General features: G+C 46.1%; 1 pseudogene; it reads right to left on the minus strand.

Moving 5' to 3' along the window:
* Positions 1–5454: 5454 nt before the first annotated feature.
* LOC148143968 (uncharacterized) lies at positions 5455–6351 on the minus strand (annotated as a pseudogene).
* Positions 6352–6590: the final 239 nt, after the last annotated feature.

Consider the following 6590-nt stretch of genomic DNA (forward strand, 5'->3'; position numbering starts at 1 on the left):
TTGGCACACTGGCCTTCATCAGTCATGGCATTCAGTATAAAATACCGTATTAGATTTGAGATAAGCACCAAATCTGTTTCATATGCAGTATTTCAAACCAAGAGATGGAGGGGTGCAGGTTCATAGCTCCTAGAAATTGGAGTCATGGGTAGACAGGGCGGTGAAGAAGACTTTCGGCATGCTTGCTTTCATCAGTCAGAGCACTGAGTACAGGAGTTGGGATGAATTGTTGCAGCTGTCACAGATTCCACACAACAACACAAGACGTGACCCTGCCCTCCCCTGACTGACTGTCCCTTTGCATATCAGGGGGAAGACACCCCTTTAATTGTGATGATCAGAAAACATGCCATCCTTCAACAAAAAGGGCTGCGCTCACAAATATTTGGACAGAGGAAGGAAGTTCTAGTCTGGGTGAAGATCAATCTTCATTGCGTGTGAGAGAGAGAGAGAGAGAAAGAGCAGTAGCAACTTCAGACGTTCATGGTCCAACTTCTGAAAAGACCTTGTCTGATTTGCAGCTGTTTATGGGCTTGTAATATTGAACTGCAGCATATTGTAGATCTTCAGTAAGCCCTGCCAGTGCTTCTATGTGGTCTGAAATTTATCGTACAATTCTTGTATTCCCTATGTATCTGTATCCAGCTTCACCTTAATTGTATTCCCCTCTTTATCTCTTTTCCTCCACCCTCACCCCTCCACACATCAGCATATCATTAGACTATAGGAGCAGAAATTATGCCATTCAGCCCATTGAGTCTGCTCCACCATTCAATCATGGCTGATAAGTTTCTCAACCCCATTCTCCCTATAACCTTTGATCCTCTTGATATTCAAGAAAATATATTCAATGATCTTACCTTCACAGCCTTCTGGGGCAGTGAATTCCATCGCGTCCCACTCTCTGTCTGAAGTTTTCCTTATTTCTGTTCTAAAACGTCTTCCCTTTACTTGACGGCTGAGGAGGAGGCATAGAGGAGCGTGGTGTGCACTTGTAAACTCCAGAACTTCCCAAACTTCACGAGTCAACAATAACGCTTTCTGGAGCAAGAAATGAAAGTGCTGACGACAAACTGTGACACCACAGGAAGTGAAATTAGGCCATTCAGTCCATTGAGTCTGTTCCACCATTCACTCATTCTTGAGTATCAAGGGGCTCAAAGGTTACGGGAGAATGGGGTTCAGAAACATATCAGCCATGATTGAATAGCAAAGCAGATTCAATACGATAAATGGCTTGTTAACCATCCCTGGGAAGAAGGAGGCAACACAATAAGTTGTTTCTTGGGACAGGTAAGATAATGTTATTTTACAATGGTGTGACAAAAGGACAATTAATTCTGCCTGTAGAAGGAAAGCCCTGACATAGAGGGGTTAATTGCAGGGCAGGCTGTTTCAAACAGACAGCTAACCCTCAAGGATAAGAAGGTAAACTACAGACCTGAGGTCTCCAGCAATGTGAGGTGATGTTAGAGTCTTAAAAAAAAGTCACACCACAGATTTGAAATTGAGGAAACGCCACCAAAATTCAACTCCAGAATGATAAAGCAGCAGCAGTACTTAAAAGAATAATACTGCATCAAACCCCTGGACACTTCCAGAGATGGGCACTGTCGGTGGAAACCCAGTTAAATTCAGCCATCAACTGGGTGATAGCCAGGTTTGGCGGGGGGGCGTGGTGAAGCTGAATGAACTTGAAAGGTTTTGTTTGTGGTTGCTACGTGCAATGAAGTGCAAATCATTGTTTCAGCATTTGATTGTCTGTGCGGTTTCTGAGTCAGGAGCCAAATTAAGGTGATTCACCCACAACCACACCAAGAAGCTGGGGTTAATATTGACTCCATTGCATTCAAGAGAATGTCATCAATACTGTTACAAAGCGAAGGCTGAACCCCGCCCCACCACTCTGCAAGATCTCAAACCGAAACGTCCAAAGAGTGGCACGTTGTCCTTTAATCTGTAAAGTCAGTGTGATAAGTGGTGTAACCTGCTGTAGTGTTAAAAGTAAATCCCTGACACTTTAAAATTGACAATCAGCAATTTATTTAACCAACTCTCACGGTAAACAAATGAACAAAATTACTAACAAACTGAATAAATCCGTCCTAACTACTGAGTATTCTGGAATAAATCAAGATTCTTCTGGTATGCTATTCCAATCAATACATGTCCCACTCAGATAACACATAATAGAATTTAATCTCTCAGATTACAACCAGGTTATGTGTCTTCCGGAATGTTCTGTGCCATCTTCTGTCGGGGATGCCTCCTCCGATTCCTCTGTCAGGAATGTCCTTCTCTGTTTTCCTAAATGATGCTTTCTCTAATACACAGATGACAGAGAGCGCCAATTCTTTATGATAGGATTGGTCCTGTTGTCAAAACTTTAGGATTTAAATTTAATAAATTTTTGGTACCAATGGGGCTGATTTAAATTGATTGGTGAAATTGCAAATGTGTTTTCTTGTCCTGCTAACTGTACAGCCCTTTGATACAAATGTTTCAGTTCAGGTGCTTTTTGTTGTGATCATGCTGCTCCTTTAAGAAGATGACGTTGTTGGTTTATTTTCAGGAGGGGTTGTAAAAGGCTTCCCATTCATCCAGGTTTAAGGTTTTCGCTAATGGTTAACAGATACTGGCTAAGGCAACAATCCGGGAAAAAGGTTTGACATTTTATTTTCTAAACCACTTCTACAATGAAAGGGCAGTTGTCCCATTCTTTTCCCCTGGTTTGGGTTTTAGCAAGCAGTCTGTCTGAAGCTGCTGCAGGAAGAGATGTTTCCTGATTCAACAGATGTTTCTGGCTGACTCTAAAGCTTCAGGGAAAATAGTACCAGCGTATTCAGCCTCTCCCTGTAGCTCAAACCTTGCAACCCTGGCAACATCCTTCCAAACCTTTTCTGAACCCTTTCAATTTTCACAATGTCTTAAAAAGACGTCTACTTTACTCGACTATTGTGGGAGAATTTTCTGCATGACGCGTTCTGTCTGAAAGAGCCCTCCCCTGTGCTGTGACAGAGCTGCAGTGACTTTCAAAAGCCTGACAAATGTGGTTATCAGTCAAAGATTCATTGGGAGAAGCTTCTCAATCACATCTGTAAATGGAGAAAGTGTTTTTAATAATGAGACATGAATAAAGGCTGCATTAATCTTTTGTTCTGAATATATACTCATACATCTCAAAACAGAGCATATGAACCCGGTCACAAGAAGTCTTCGGGAGTATAAGACACCAATGCCTATTTCCTGACCAGCACCGAATTTACACAGAAAACATGGACATTTTAAATGAATGGGGTGCCATTCGTTTTAAGATCAGGTGAACTTAAGAGGCACAGCATTGGCTTAGAAATGAGAGATCCTTCACACACACACAGCCAAAATCATCACTGCCATTATTATCAAATTAGAATTTAGGCTGGATAGGCTGGGATGTTTTTCCACTGGAGCAGAGGAAGTTAAGAGGCAATATTTTCAAACCATGAGGGGTAGAGTTGGGTTAATGGTAGCTGTCTCTTCCGTAGGGGGGGGATTTCAAGTCCAAGGACGCGTTTTTATGGTGAGAGGAGAACGATGGAAGAAAAGATGTGGGGCAAAATATTTACAGAGTGTAGTTTGCCTGGGGAAACAGCTGCCAGTGGAAGTGGTTGAAACAGGTACATTAACAATATTGAAAAGGCGTTTCAACAAATACATGGGTAGGAAAGCTTTATAAGGATATGGGCCAAGTGCAGGGAAATGAGGTTAGTGTTGACAAACATTTTGGTCAGCATGGACCGGTTTGAGCTGAAGAGCCTGTCTCTGTGCTATAATACTCTATGACTGGCGTCTCTTCGTAACTCTGACAATGTTGAGTTTCCACATGAAGAAGGAAAAAGTGAGGAATGCAAATGCTGGAGATCAGAGTTGAGAGTGTGGTGCTGGAAAAGCACAGCAGGTCAGGCAGCACCCGAGGAGCAGGAGAATCGATGTTTCAGGCAGAAGGGCAGCCAGATGAATATCTCACTAAATCATGCTGAATAAAATCTGATCTCATTCGTGAACTCTGATGTGGAGGTGCTGGGGGAGGACAGGTCAGAAGTCACACAACACGAGGTGAGAATCCCAATAGATTGATTTGAACTCATGAGCTTTCGAAGCACTGTTCCTTCATCAGGTGAAGTGATGAAGGAGCAGCACTGATGAAGGAGCAATGCTCCCAAAGCTTGGGATTTCAAATAGACCTGTTGGACTGTAACCTGGTGTTGTGTGACTTCTGACTTCAACTTCTTCAACTGCGCATTCATGTTGAACTTGATGGGATACTTTATCCAACTCGGCGTAGTTAACTCATATCGCTTGGAGGGGTTCATTTGAAACCTTTCAGGAGGTGAATTCAACAAGATTGAATTATTCAAAGTTACTCAATTCTAAACTTACATCAGGACCACTAGTCATAGAGAGGTGCAGCTTGGAAACAGATCCCTCAGTCCGACTCGTCCACGCTTACCAGATATTCTAAATTAATCTCGTCCCATTTGCCAGCACTTGGCCCAAATCCCTCTAACCCTTTCTGTTCAAGTCCCCAACCAAATGCCTTTTAAATTCTACCAGCTTCCTCCACTTCCTCTGGCAGCTTGTTCCATACACGCACCACACTGCATGAAAAGTTTTCCCTTTCGGTCCCTTTTAAATCTTTCCCCTCTCACTCTAAACCTATGCCCTCTAGTTCTAACAACATCCTGATAAATCATTTCTGATGGAGATGTCAACGTTTCGGGTAGAACCCTTCTTCAGTCCTGAGGGATCATACCTGAAATGCTAACTTCTCCACCTCCTGGTGCTGCCTGCCTTGTTGTGCCCAGCCTCCTGTTTGTCTATTTTAGATTCCAGCATCTGCAGTTTTTTATTTTGTCTCTAACAAATGGTGGAGCAGATTCGATGGGTCAAAATATCCTAACTTCTGCTCCAATGGTCTTGTGGTCGTAGGCTTGTGCGGGTCCTGGGCTCAATGAGCAGCAGCGCCCACTGGAAGCAACGTTCACAGAATCATAGAATGACTACAGTGAGGAAACAGGTCCTTCTGCCCAACAAGTTCACAGCGACCCTTTGAAGAGTAACTCACCCAGATACATTCTCCTACCCTATCACTCTGCAATACCCCTAACTAATGCACCACACCTACACATTCATGAACACTATGGGACTATTTAGCTTGGCCAATTCGCCCAAACATTCGCACGTTTGGACTTTGGGAAGACACTGCAACACACAGAGGAAACCCACGCAGACACAAGGGGGAATTACATGCAATTGCCACACAGACAGTCACCCTGAGGATGGAATTAAATCTGGGTCCCTGGCGCTATGAGGCAGCAGTGCTAACCACTGAGCCACCACCCCCACTCCCCCAGTAGAAAACAAAAAAGCCTACCAACTCTCCCACGACCCCCACTGTCAGAAAGGGCAGGAGATTCAGTCCTGGGGGTGACCCTCAGCAGCGTTACCGGCAGAATCTGATTGTTAGGAGCATTGGTGCCTCCGCTGGTGCTTGTTCAAGCTGCAGGACATTGTGAACCTCTGCCCACACTCGGGGCAGGCAAACGGCCTCTCCCCAGTGTGGACCCGCTGGTGCGTCAGTAGAGTGGAGGAGACAGCAAAGCCCTTCCCGCAGTCGAGGCAGGTGAATGGCCTCTCCCCAGTGTGGACCCACCGGTGTGTCAGCAGGTGGGAGGCCTGGGTAAAGCCCTTCCCGCACAAAGAGCAGCTGAAGGGCCTTTCCCTAGTGTGGACCCGCTGGTGCTTCAGCAGGTCGGAAGAGCGTGTAAAGCACTTCCCGCAGACAGAGCAGGTGAATGGCCTCTCGCTGGTGTGGACCCGCTGGTGGGCCAGCAGGTCAGAGGAATCGCTGAAGGCCTTCCCACATTTGGGGCTGGGGAAGGGCTTCTCACCGGTGTGGACTCGGCGGTGAATCACGAGGTGGGAGAAGCGAGTGAACACCTTCCCACAATCGGGGCACCGGAAGGGCCTCTCCCCTGTGTGCACCCGCTGGTGCCTCATCAGGGCGGAGGAATCGCTGAAGGCCTTCCCACACTTGAGGCAGCTGAAGGGCTTCTCCCCTGTGTGAACCCGCAAGTGCCTCAGCCGGGCGAAGGAATCGCTGAAGCTCTTCCTGCACTCAGGGCAGCTGAAAGGCCTCTCGCCTATGTGCACCCGCCGGTGCCTCAGCAGGGCAGAGGAATCACTGAAGTCCTTCCCACACTCAGGACAGGAGAATGGCTTCTCCCTGGTGTGACTGCGCCGATGTGTCTCCAGGGCAGACGGGACACGGAAGCCTTTCCCGCAGTCGCCACACTTCCATGGTTTCTCCATGGCCGAAGCTACAGTTGCACACAAACGCGTGTATGTCCCCTCCCTGCCTTGAATTCCTCTTTCCAGGCCAGATAACTGTTTCAGGCTCCACACTCAGTGCGTTGCTGCAACAGTAGGGGCTCTCTTCCAGTCCCACTGATGCTGAAAACGTACTGAAACAGGAACCAATTGGATCACAGTTGAAAATTGTTGCAGTCCTGATGGATTGAGTGACTCACAAATGCTGGAGAATCAGAGTA

The sequence above is a fragment of the Chiloscyllium plagiosum genome, unplaced genomic scaffold (assembly GCF_037043375.1).
Source record: "Chiloscyllium plagiosum isolate Xiang-an unplaced genomic scaffold, Cpla_swu_hap1 HiC_scaffold_27, whole genome shotgun sequence".
In the NCBI taxonomy this organism is placed as follows: Eukaryota; Metazoa; Chordata; class Chondrichthyes; order Orectolobiformes; family Hemiscylliidae; genus Chiloscyllium; species Chiloscyllium plagiosum.